The sequence below is a fragment of the Furipterus horrens genome, unplaced genomic scaffold (assembly GCF_987537825.1).
Source record: "Furipterus horrens unplaced genomic scaffold, mFurHor1.1.pri manual_scaffold_3, whole genome shotgun sequence".
Classification (NCBI taxonomy): Eukaryota; Metazoa; Chordata; class Mammalia; order Chiroptera; family Furipteridae; genus Furipterus; species Furipterus horrens.
In genome coordinates, this window is record NW_028327173.1 from 145,300,241 (window position 1) to 145,313,858 (window position 13,618).

Sequence of the window (13,618 nt, forward strand, 5' to 3'; positions counted from 1 at the left end):
TGACTTCTCTGTCATTGTCAGTGGAAAAAATTCACCTTTCTCAAATGTAGGAGCTTTTAAATATTGTATGGAGAGCAAAAATCTACTTCCATGTGAGAGAAGGGGAGACAAAGATTTTTTTTCAGCTTATTAAAGATTTAGATACTTAATTGCAACTATAATCAACTTGGATTTCTATTAATAGATTAGATCTATGATATTAATAGGGATCCTAGTGATAAATGAGATAAGCTAGATCTGCTATTTAGTAATTCATTCCTCTTGATTTAATCTGTTATCTTTAATTAGGACAGCAAAAGGTCTGTAAGCTTATGCTTTAGTTCATTTTATAGTCAACAACTAAAGCAAAAACTATTTTAATTTAGACTTCTGATGTTTAGTCTCATTATTCTAAAATGGTATAATTTGTTAATTGAGAAATAACCGCCTTAGGTACATAATTACCGAAATGGGTTAGGAATGAATTTGAAGTTAACTCAAGATCTTAAATGAACATAAATCAAGAACTTAAAAATTATGATGATTAAAAATTGTATATACTTTTTTCGTGAGGGTTATTCGAGACAAAAAGCAAACTTAATTAACTTAGTAAAAATGAACATATAACAACTTTAATAATGTCAAATTAAGATATTCTTTAACTCTGTATTATCATTTTTTTAAAGGAAGAGGAGATAGATGAATGAGTGAAACAGGCTAACCTCTAACGACCTTTGTTTTCTTTAGCAATTTTTATTAGTCTTGATACTTCAAAAGAGCAAACTTAGCTTCTAGGTGAGTCAGAAAGAAAATGTACATACCTTATGTTATATGGACCCTATTGCAGAAGATGCAGATGATTCTGAACTTGCATAATGTGTACTATTCATAGGCCTCAGCATACATCAAATAAAAGACTAGTTTGACTTACAGTTACTGGCTGACTTCTAAACATGTCATTTGTATATTTACCCTTTCTCAAATAGAGTTAGCTAGGTAGTGGGAGGAAAACTGAAACTGAGCCAGATCTTTTTAACTGACTGCTATGGTCTGAATGTTTGTGCCCCCAACCCCACCTCAAATTCCTCTGTTGAAAATCTAACCCCCAAAGATGATGGTATTAGGAGCTGGGCCTTTGAGAGGTGTTTAAATCATGAGGGTGGATCCCTCTTGTATGGTATTAGTGTTTTATATATATTAAAGAGAGTCTCCAAGTAGCCAGGTAATTCAGTTGGTTAGAGCTTTGTCCCTGATATGTGAAGTTTGTGGGTTCAATCTCTGGTCAGGGCACATACAAGAGGCAACCAGTGAATGCACAGATAGATGGAACAGCAAATCAATGTTGTTTCTTTCTCTCTCTCTCAAAAATCAATAAATTATAAAAAAAATTAAAAAGAGAGAGGGTCCAGATAGGTCCTACTGTACCAAGTGAGGAACACAAGAAGGCCTTAATTTGACCCTGCTGGCATCTTGACCTAAAATAAATTTACTTATTATTTATTTATATTTATCTTATTTATATTTATTTATTATTACATTATTTATTATTAATCTACTTTCACCCATACCTGTATTACTACTGTTATTACCCTCATTTACAAAGATGAGGAAACTGAGGCTTAGCGAAGTTAAATAATTTGGCCTTGCACTTCCCAGCTTCCAGAGCTGTAAGAGATACATTTCTCTTGTTCATAAGCTACCCATCAGTATTTTTTTAGAACAGCCTGAGTGGACTAAGACACTGACTTTATTTTGTTTGTTTTGGAGAAGATAAGGAGCGATAATTATATCCAAGAAAGGAAGAAATCAGTTAAAAGCCCAACAAAATTTTCATTTGCTTCTAGATCCATATGTATAAATTTTACTTGTTTTTGTATTTGCTGAATATTTATTATTCATTTTTTACCTGATATATTTAATATAAATAATTTCTGTGCTTATACATACATAGATTTTTTTAGTAATCATTATTTTAATGCCTGTAATATCATCAAGGTGTACCATAAGTTTACATAGCTGTTAGCTTCTTAGTGAATAGTTTAGGTTTCCAGCTCTTTTTTTTTTAATAAATAACATTGCAAAGAGCATCATTTTGCATATAATTATTTTCTTTTCAATTAAATTCTTAGGATGAATTACAGGAGCGAGATAACTGTGTCAAAGAGTATGTGTTTTCTTTTTTATTCTTGATATAAATTGCTGCTTCCAAAAATTTGCATTTTTTTATATTGGATTATTTTTAAATGAAATTCATTTTCATATTTCTTGCTTTCCATTTTTGTACTTCAGTAACTTGCATTTTTTAATATAGTTCCTAGTACATAATTAAATGACAGTTACAATCATTTTAAATAAAGGGGCAGGCAAAAGTATATTTGCATTTGTGAGTCCACGAAACACAATTTATTCTTATTTATTTATTGTTTATTTGTATTTATCTTATTATTCATCTATTTATTTATTATTACATTATTTATTATTAATCTACTTTTGCCCACCCCTGTATTACTACTATTATTACCCTCATTTACAAAGAGGAGGAAACTGAGGCTTAGAGAAGTTAAATAATTTGACAGACATTACATATCTGGTAAAGACTCGAAAGCCTTGCCCTAAAAGAGTGGCTTTTAAACTTTTGGCTCTGACAATAACAAGTACATTATGCTTTTTGACACTGTGTGTGTGCGTGCGCGCGCACACACACACAAAACCTTTCCTAAAATAACATAGACTTAGTGCTTGGTAAAGAAACTTGAAGTTAAAAATCCCCTGTTCTAAACTACAGTGCATGCCCAGTGTATGGGATGTTGTCTTCTAAGGGTGAATGTATCTCCTTATTGGTACTAAAGATTACATTTGTGTTCAATTTACTGTGTTCTGAAATAAGAGATAGTACTCAAAAGTTATAGGATCCTTGGGAGAGTGCGTTTCAAGGTCGAGTTGTGAGGAAATTGCAGGGGAGTTCAGATATGAATTGCTATAGCTAGAATATAGATAAGTGTTACATCATTGCTTCTCAGATTTCTTCACTGAAGTGCCCTGACAGATATGGGAATGTGTTCCAAAAGCAGCCTTTAAAAATAAAAAGTATGTATAGATTATTTTGCAATCTAGTAAACTATCTCAAAGACTAATGTGAATATGGCATTCTAATCAATAATGTAGTTTTATTTCTAATTTGAAATGTTTTAAATTATTTATGTTAGGAAAAATTAGAAAGCTCTTTATCCACAAAAATTATATCCTATGGCATTATGTGTCCCTAGCCCATGTGGTGCATTAATGGAGGTGTACTCTCTTGAGAGAGACAGCATTTGGGATACATCCAGAATGTGCTCCTGAGGCCAGGGGATGATCGTGCACTGCCGTTTTCAAACAAAAAGGATATGGATTCAGCAAAGAAGAATATAAACTTCTTGAAGTATAATAACAGTATAATCACACTGTAGGAAATTTGGGAAATGATGGGAAATACCGAAGAAATTTTCTTTTGTGCACTTATTTATATTAAAAGTATTATAAAGGCGAAAAGATAAAGTAGGGATCTTAAATTAAAAATGTGTTGTTTCTATAAAAGCTTCAGTAGATCATACAATTTATATAGATAGTGAATTACCTGTGTTGGAACAAATGCAGTTATGCTAATTGGCCTTCTATAAGAAATCTGCAATGTTGTGCAGAAAAGAAAAAAACTCAGAATCTCATCTCAATTTTGCCATTTACTTACGTAACTTAGAGTAGATCTTTTCATATGTGAGAGCATCTCTGCTAATGAAAACAGTAACCTTTTCCTATTTGTAAATTACTTTTGCATAAAAATTGCATATAAAGAGATATGTCTATATAAGTTTTGATTTACTTATAGGGAAAAGGGTTTTCTAGAGAATTGGAATAAAAAGGCAGACATGTATAGAAAAAGTTTTAGCAAAACCTTAGGGAGAGAAAGAAAGCTGAGGAAAATGAACATAGACCTTAGATTTGAAATGTCTAGGCCTGTTTTCGGAGATAAATGAGATCTGTATAAGGAGTATTATTAGCTAAGTTAAAGGTTATATAACCTATATATTGGGAAGTTATGTAAAATATCTACGTAATTAAAATCAGACCGAAAATTTGGGTGGTGGTGTATCAAATGAATTGCAAAATGCCCTTTTAATGTATTGGTTGTACCAAAATAATAAATTCACAAGGATGTTCAGATCATGTAGTGAGCAGGCGGAGAACCTAAACATTATTAAGTGATCCGGGGATGGAAAATAAGAGTTCATTATATTAGATCCTTTGCTTTTAAAAGCTAGGTATTATTGATATTCTGTCCATTGTTTGGTCATGCTTTCATTATTGCTTTCTTAATGAAGGTAAAGTAATTATAAGAGTTTTCATAGCTCTAATGTTGAAACAGTGTTTGGTACACAATAAACACTAGATGTTTGACAATATGCATTTAGATATGGCATCAGTCTCCTAACCTTATTTTCGAAGCTTTAAAACCTGTTCCTCAGTTGCAATAATAACCTTATTATCTTAGTTGGAGAGAGATTCCAGCCTGTGTCAGTACATCTCCAGCCTTTTGGAAACATCAAACTGTAAAGGAATTGTAGAAAAAGAAAACTTACTTTTATTACTAATTTTTAATTCATTCTCTCTCAGTTCTTTCAAAATGTTTCTGTTACATTACTGAAAGATATTTTTTCTATTAAAATTTTTCTTATTTCCATTTGCTACTATTTGGGCCTTTGACAGTCTAAAGCAGCAAATCCATTAGAAATGTCTGTGATGTTGGAAATGTTCTGTTTGTGCTATCCAATATGGTAGCGTTTAATGTGGCTATTTGTCTAATGAGTACTTGAAATGTGGCTTGAGGGAATGAAGAACTAAAATTGTAATTTTATTTAATTTAAATAGCCACATGTGGTTAGTGATTTCTGTCTAGATAGTATAGATCCTGTGTGTTTCTAATTCTTTAATCCTAGCAAAGTTTTGAAAACAATGAATGAATGACATGCTTTTTATTCAGTCTTACTTTTTGAAGAAAGTTCAAAAATATTTAATATTTAATAGCTTGAGGTAGTGTAGCTTTTTCCAAAGTGTGGAATTTGTCCTGCTATGTAAGACAATTGTAGTTTTATCAGAGACATGGCATTAAACTAAACTGACAAGTTTTTTTGTTTCTTAGGACTTTTTGTATTTTAATTAAGATATTTGCACACTTGTGTGTTTTTAATAAGGAAAGAGTAATACCAATCTCAGTCTCTGGTAGACAAGCCAATACTGTTTTATATTTACTGTATTAAAATTTTTGATACTATGTATTTGTGGCTTTTGATAGTTGTGTTTTTTTTTTGTTTGTTTGTTTTTAATTGGCTGTAGTGATTAAAATTTTTCCTTTTAGGAACAACATTTTTTTGGATAATATACATGATACACATATAAGGCAGAATGTTGATGAAGTTAGTAAATGTCAACAAAAACAAGGATGTTACATACCTAGCTAGTACGAAAATTGGATTGGTAAGGAATCAGGAGTCTTGCCATGCCACTAGTTTGCTAAGGCAGTCTGTTTTAGGTAAGGTTTCTGCTTTGGCAAAAAGGGAAGAGGATGGTTTAGAGTGAGAAGAGATTTTAAATTTTAAAATGTGTTTTATTATGTAATAAATTCTGATCATGTTTTTTTTTAATCATCACACAAGAATATGTTTATTGATTTATTGGGTTTTTTTTTTTTTGTTTTTTTTTTTTTGAGAGCGGAAGCGGGGAGGTGGGAGCGGGGAGAAAGAAAGGGAGAGAGGTATGGAGATGAGAGAGAAGCATCGATCCGTTGCCTTCTGTATACTCCCTGACTGGAGATCAAACCGCAGACTTTTGGTGTTCTTGATGACACTTCAGTCAACAGAGCAACCAACCCAGCCTAGGCAAGATTATAACATTTTGGATGTTAGCTAACATAAATTGAGAATTTTGCTGTATGTCAAACATGAATTACCTTATTTAATCCTTCACTCGTAATAGATTATACTTAACCCTCAATCCTTTTTAAAAAAACCTCTGGTACACCCATTATAAAATAACTCAGAGAATGTGATGTGCAGTATTGGAATATAGTCAATAATATCATAATAAATGTGTATGGTGGCAGAATTATTGTCATTACTTCATAAGTATATAAATGTTGAATCGGTATGTTACACAGATAAAACTAATACAATATTGTATGTCAACTATAATAAAATAAAATAAAATTTAAAAAACCTTCAGGTGACTCTGGCCGCGTGGTTCAGTTGGTTAAGAGCATCCTTATGTGCACTGAAAGGTTGCAGGTTCAGTCCCTGGTAGGGGCGCATAGAGGGGTGGCAAGGGGGACAGCCAGTGATGTTTCTCTAATCAGTGTTTCTCTCTCTACTCCTTTCTACCCCCTTTCTCCCTCCTTTTGTACTTCCTGTCTATAAAAATTGGTGGGAACATATCCTCTGGAGATGATTAAAAAAAAAGATGCTCCAGTGCACAGAATTGGGTTAATCTTTATCTTGGTTCATGCTGTTCTCATTGGTCTATGTATGGACCTCTGAAGTCTGTTGTGTTATTGTTTTACTTACTTGACAAATACCCAGTCACAGTATAATCTTAAGAACCAGGGCTTTAATGATAACTAACTTCTACCTAATGTGCATCTCATATTCCCTTGAGTTCTCAGAGGTCACTGTAACTGAGTTGTGTGTTTACCATTTCCTTCCTATTAAAAGAAGTTTTATCACATAGATGTATGCCTAAACAATGTCTCATTGTTTAAATATACTTGAACTCTGTAAAAAGAATATATTTACTTATATGTCAACACCTGGAACTTGATTTTTTCTTAATACATTACTAAGATGTATCTTTTTTTGGTATACTTTTTTTAAAAATCCATTTGCACTTCCATAGAATATTCAATTTTGTGAAGTTACCACTCCTGTTTTAAGGGTATTTGAATTGTTTGTAGGTATTTGCTATCATGAACATTATTACGTTATGTGAACATTTTTATAATGTGTTTCTGATACATATCTGCTAAATGTTTTCTTGAGTATATGTTTAGGCGTGAAATAGTTGGATTGTAAAATATGTTGTGAATTTTCAAGCTTATAAGATAATGCCAAATGGTGTTCCAATATAGTTCCAATTTGTACTTTTACTAGCAATGTAAGAGAATGTGTGGAAAATTGTACTTAATGGTGTTCTTTATTTACATTTCTATAACAGATAATTATGTTTGCCAATTTTTTTGAGTGTTTACTGTATGCCAGACAGTATTCTAAATACATGAATTAATAAATTCTTTTAATGCCACAACAACCTTTTTGGGTAAATGCTGTTATGTCCATTTATAGATGAAGAAATTGAAGCTCTATGAAGTTAAGCAAGTAAGTGACAGAGTTGGGATTTATACTTGGTCATGTTAGGCTGCAGAGTCCAGCCTCTTTATGTTCTCTTCCCCTTTCTCCTACCAATCTCTTGGCCTGTATGTACTTGTGATAGTGAGAGTTGGTTATTCTATCCTTACATTATTGTGTATTAGGATTGTCCATTGTATAGTCTTCCTTTAAAAAGCAATCTCTTATAGCACCTCAGTTTTCCTCAGTGTTAGCATGAGTGAAATGGCTCAAAATGAGTTCTAGCATTTTTGGCTCTAGTGCTTTGTAATTTGACCTACTCTGCTATACAGTTCATTATATTGAGAATAATCTGTTATCTGCATTTTTTCTATTTTTAGTATTAAAATGTGAAACTGATATGCTTTATTCTATTGGAATTTAATTCTTTTAATAGTAATATTTTAAATGTATTAAGTAGTTAAAAAATTCTGGAATGGATTTTAATGTAGACTGGTCTCCCCATAAACTTTTTTACATACATTGTGAACTGAATGAATTTTTTTCCTTTATAATACAGGATTTCTAGGTAATGGCCTTTAAGTAGTTCATTTATTAAGCCAGTCATCTTTCTTTATCAACTGCTAGATGCTCAGTAGATATTTTGTGTTTTCCCTTGTAAGTACTGAGTATTTTATAGTAACTTATTACTTTAAAATTGTAGTTTTGAGGGGGAGATTAGGGGGTTAAGGGGATTGAGCAAAAAGCATTCATGGACATGGACAACAGGGTGTGGTTGCTGGGGGGAAGGGGGCTTAAAGGGATTAAATGGTAATGGAAAAGTACAATAAAGATTAAATAAAAAATAAAATTATAATTCTAGTGTAGATGAGAATTTCTTTGCTTAATAATTGTGGAGTGAGAAAGTGCTAGACCCACTAGGGCAGCAGTTCTCAACCTGTGGGTCGTGACCCCTTTGGGGGTCGAATGACCCTTTCACAGGGGTCACCTAAGACCATCGGAAAACACATATAATTACATATTGTTTTGTGATTAATCACCATGCTTTAGTTATGGTTGGGGGTCACCACAACATGAGGGACTGTATGTATTAAAGGGTTGCAGCATTAGGAAGGTTGAGAACCACTGCACTAGGGTATTATCTAAACTCAGATGTTAAAATGTTTAGGTTCTCTAAAAACAGTGTTTAGGCCTCTTTTGTAGGCAGATTTCTTCTGATTTATATTTATTATGTGTATGCTGTTTGGTTTAGTGGTAGTTAAATGCTTCAGTGCACTGGCCACAAAAAGATCAATCACGCACATGTGTTGGAATGGTTGGCTGATACAAGCAGCCAAACAGATGGGGTTCAGGATGTTGCATCATTTATTATTAGTCAAATTTAGTCCATTTCCTGGATTTTACATTGCCCTTAGGTTTGGCAGTCATAAATGTTGATACTGAATAAAATAGCTACAACAAACACGAAGCATTTATTATATGCCAGAGAAAGGATTGGAACTAGCATTTTTGAGGTTTACTATATTCCGGGTATTAAGAGGCTTTTGGGATGTAGATGAATAAAATCTGCATGTTTGCCCTTTAGTTCTCAGTCTGATATTAGAACCAAATGATATGTTCTTTGATAATGAAGGACTTAGAAACATTGATTTTCTGCTAGGAGAAAATATAGTTTTCCCAGAAGAGAAGAAAAACTATTGAAAATAAAAATTACTACTTAAAAAAAAATACTTTACTCAAGGGTATGTTCATTTTACAGAGAGAGGAAGGTGGTACTGGGTGGGGGAGGTGAGAACCCTGGCTGTGAGAAATTAACATCAGTTGGTTCTCTCCTGTATGCCCTGACCAGGACAGAACCCACAACCTAAATATGCCCCCTGACCGGGAATCGAGCTCTCCCTTTTGTTGTATGGGACCAGTGCTCCAACCAACTGAGCAAAAAATTACTACATTTTGAACAGGCATTTTTATGAATTATGCTCAATTTTATGTATAATTCAATAGTCCTGTGATCTGACAAAGTAAATACAGTCTTAACTGTCTGATTTACTCTGAAGTTTGTATGGCAGGTTAGATTGCATAAGAGGGGTGAAAGGTTTAATGTTGACAGCTAAACCTTTAGAGCTGAGGGTCAGGTGAATATTGTGAACTGTCCTTTATAACTTTACCCTTTATGTATGGTAAGTAAAATTTCATATATGAATGATGTTTTATTATTTATGGGATGTTTCTTTAGCCTTTTAAAAAATTATTACTCATTTTCACTGAGCAAGAGCTTTGAAGTCAGTCATTTGTAACTAATTAGCCCACTTGGGTTAGGCTGTGACGTAAGACCATGAGACGTGTCATTCTAAGTCACAGAAATGGTCCAAACAGCCTAGATTTCTGATTGGAAGACTAGGGGTATTTTAGATGAAAGATACTGTGTGGCTCTAAACTTCACAAATAAATTTTCATAAACTCCCCAAACTGTAGTTTTTCTCCCTTTCCACTCAGTTACTTGTACTAAAACTTGGATATTTTTATGAGTGAGAGGTCAAGGTAGAAGTAGTAAGGGGATTAAGGAAACATGTGGTCTGTCATTGTCTCTTACCAGCGTAGGTAGGTAATCTTAAGAATTTTTTCACTCTCACAGTGAAACTTCGGGTCTCACATTCTCACATTTAATTCATTTCAGAAGACTGTTCAAAACAATTTGTTCAGAAACAGAATCTCCTCTGTCACCTGAGAGATTTCATACAGGTTTCTGCATGAAAAGGTTGTCAGGTCAGGAACCCAAGTTTTTTCTGACAACCAAGACTTTTGGTGAACAACTTGGTTGAAAACTGAATTGTTTAAGGTGGGAGACATTTGAGAAGAGCTGTCACTTAAAGATAAGTGGCAGTTACTGGTAAAATAAATATAAACTTAGTGTTCCTTCAGTAAATTCATATTTGTGTAATATATATTCATTTTCACTTTGAAATAGTTTCCGACCTATGTAAAAATAGGAAAAATACACAAAGAATAGCCAAATTTTCTTCAGCTGACTTTCCAAAATGTTCACCTCTAAATAACAGCCAAATCAGGCAATTAACATTGATATAATATTATCTTTTGACCTTATTTAAGTTTTATCAGTTATTCCACTAATGTTCTTTTTCTAGTTCAAGATACAATCCATTATCACATATTGTATTAAGTATCCATGTCCCCTTAAATCCAGAACAGCTCTTCAGTCTTTCTTTCATAAATATGAAAACTTTTTAAGATGGCCAGGTATTTTGTAGTATGTTCCTCAGTGTGGGTTTGCCTGATGCTCACTCTTGATTAAATTCAAGTTAAGCAATAGTCTAGAGTGATGGTGTCCTCATTCCTCAGATCATGAGGACCATGATGTTGATATATCCCATACTGATGATGTGAACTTTGATCATTTGGATAAGATGCTTTCTCAACTGGTAAATTTTCTTTTTAATAAGCATTTTCTGAGGAGAGATACTTTGAGACTATGTAAACATCGTATTTCCTGTTATACACTTGCCTGCTATTTTTAACATTTGTTGATGATTCTTGCCTGCAACAATTGTGATATTTGCCAAATGGTGGTTTTTCCACTTCCATCATTCCTTCTACTTCTATTAATTGGAATTCTATAGACAAGTTTTCTCCCTACATTTATTTATTTATTTGTGTCGGTTTGGGTTATAATCCTTTTCAATCATCATTTTGATACTGTTGCAGATTTGGCCATGGGGAACTCATCAAGTTGACTTCTGTGCCCCTTTGACAAGTTCCTTCATTTTTTGAGCACTTCTGTTTTGGCCTTACAAGATGTTCCAGGCTCATCTCATATTTTCCCTGCTCCAGCTTTTAAGTCATCCCATTTATCCAAGGAACTCTCTTTCCATTTATTGGAACTTATATTTAGAAACTATTATCTGATGCTAGGTATGCTCATTGGCATTAGTATGACGTTGACGATACCAACCTACTTTTACAGTTGAAGAAAACTAAACTGAGGGTTTAAAGTCTTTTTCATAACACCCAGATAAAAGTGATGGAGTTGGTACATACACTCTGAACTTCTCAGCCCAAAGTCCAGGTTTTCCACTTACTCTCCATAGTATTTCTTCCTTACGTTTGGCTCTTCCATCAATTTTGTTATTTGTCTTTTCTGGCAAGGACAGGGCATAATCTAATTCTAGTATTCAGGAAGATTATTTGCTAATAATAGGTATAGCCATTTCCAAACAGAAAAGTAATTGCAATTCTAAAAACACTTATATGCATGCATGGATAATGCAGTGTGTTAGACTTTGGTAGTATATTAATATGTACTTTTTTTGAGGGTGGGCATTGTGCTGAGAATTTTTGTTTACTGTGTCTCCTTTTCTCCTCTGCAGTTAAAGGGTAGAGGTGGTGGTATGGCTGTTGTAAATTCATTATCCATGAATCCACATGGCTTAGTGATATATATTATATTTAAATATATACTACATAAATATATATGGTATTTAGATTTACATATATTTATGTGCCACTTTTAAGTACACTGTCATTTCATAATTTCAGTAATATATAACCATTAAATGATATGTGTTGACCTAGCCTATATAAGTACTTTATGTTTTTGCTCTTAATTCTCATAATTTAAGTCTCTTTGCCCATATTCCGCATGAGCAAAGAGACTTAAGTGACTTGCCTAAGATCATAGGCTTAATAAATATTATAAGGTAGATTTAAATTCAATTTTTACACTCCCTACTATGTGAAGTACTGTTTCTATAATATATTATGTTCAGGCTTTTAGAGTATTCCTTAGTTCTGATGTTGAGGATTTGGTGAACAAATCTATTTTGTACACCTTTGTGGGGGGCTTTGAGTTCATTCTGCCAAGGTTGAAGGCCCAGCTCTGTAACTTAACTAGTTTTGTGATCTTGAACTTGTGAAAAACTGCATCTATAAAACGAGGATAATAATTACACTTGCTTTGGAAGGTTATTGTGATGAGTAAATGTAATTTATGTGAAGTGTTGAATTGTTGTCTGCATATAGTAAATACTGAAGTGTTAACTGCTTATTACTGTCAGTAGTAGAAATCCTAATTAATTGATTGAAAAGAAACATTAGAAGTTCATAGTATAGAATGAATACTAAATAGTAATGTGACAAATGTTTAGGGTGGACTACCTGGGATAATTTTCCAAGTTTTGTTATTTCATGAAATCAGATTTAGAATGAGAAAGGATTTTGATTAAGTAACATCTTGTCTAATTTTTTGGTTGAGGGTACTAAGCCTGGAATGACAAAATAACTTGCCCAAAATATTACAGTTGCATATGTCAGTCTCATTGTAAACTTTAGTTTTGTGACTATTAGTTCAGTGTTCTCTCCATTGTTGATTTTTTTCCCATCATATGTCCCTGAAAACCCCTGTCTCTATGAAGAGAAGTAATTTATTTGGGAATGTCACCTTTATCTTTACGAATCGTTGATACCAGTATCAACACTGATTTCTAAAATATAACCAATGTAATTTGGAAAAGAAGTATATAATCTGCCTTTTTAAGGGAATATGATAAGCATAATAATGTTTTAATTGAAATCTCTTCAATAATATGAGCTAAAGGTCAATGAAAAAAGCTTCTCTGAAAGCATGTTATTCAAATTCTCATGCTAGCCTCTAGGGTCTTGGCACAAAATAGGTTTTTTAGCTTCTGGGTGAGGTACTTACTGGTTTATTTTTTTAGAAATGTAAAAGAGACAGAAAAATACAAAGAAGGTAATCAATCATCTGTATCCTTATCATCCAGAATTAATCAGTTATCTTTATCCCAGGTTTGTTTCTGTTTTTTAATCTGTTGTTTTGTGGTGGTAATTATATCAGTAATTGAATTAGGCTATTAAATTTGTTTTACCTAAAGATAGATAAGAAATGAAAATGTTGTGGTATTTTATTCTTGGTTATTTAGGACATTTGGTTGGGCACTGTACTCATTAAGTTAATGAGTCTGTATGTGAACCTGCAAACTACATTTACTTTGATAAGCAAAACTTTTTAAACGCAAATGAGTTAGAATGAATAAGTGTAAATTATTTAGCGTCTCTTATGACTAAAAGAAATATACTTACATTGTGAATTCTTGACCATCATTCAGGAATATAATTGTAGAATGGATAGCACATTAAAGGGAAAGCAATGAATCACTGCTATGAGTGAGCTTAGTTCATCACCTACCATCTATATCTAAAAGGTTATTTTTTTTCCCTTATATATCATAACCATT

General features: G+C 32.8%; 1 protein-coding gene across 2 annotated transcripts in view; it reads left to right on the top strand.

The window, feature by feature from the left end:
* Positions 1-13,618, top strand: part of SPRED1 (sprouty related EVH1 domain containing 1) — a 106,764-nt gene that overhangs the window by 13,340 nt on the left and 79,806 nt on the right. The gene's annotated exons all lie outside the window — the stretch shown is intronic.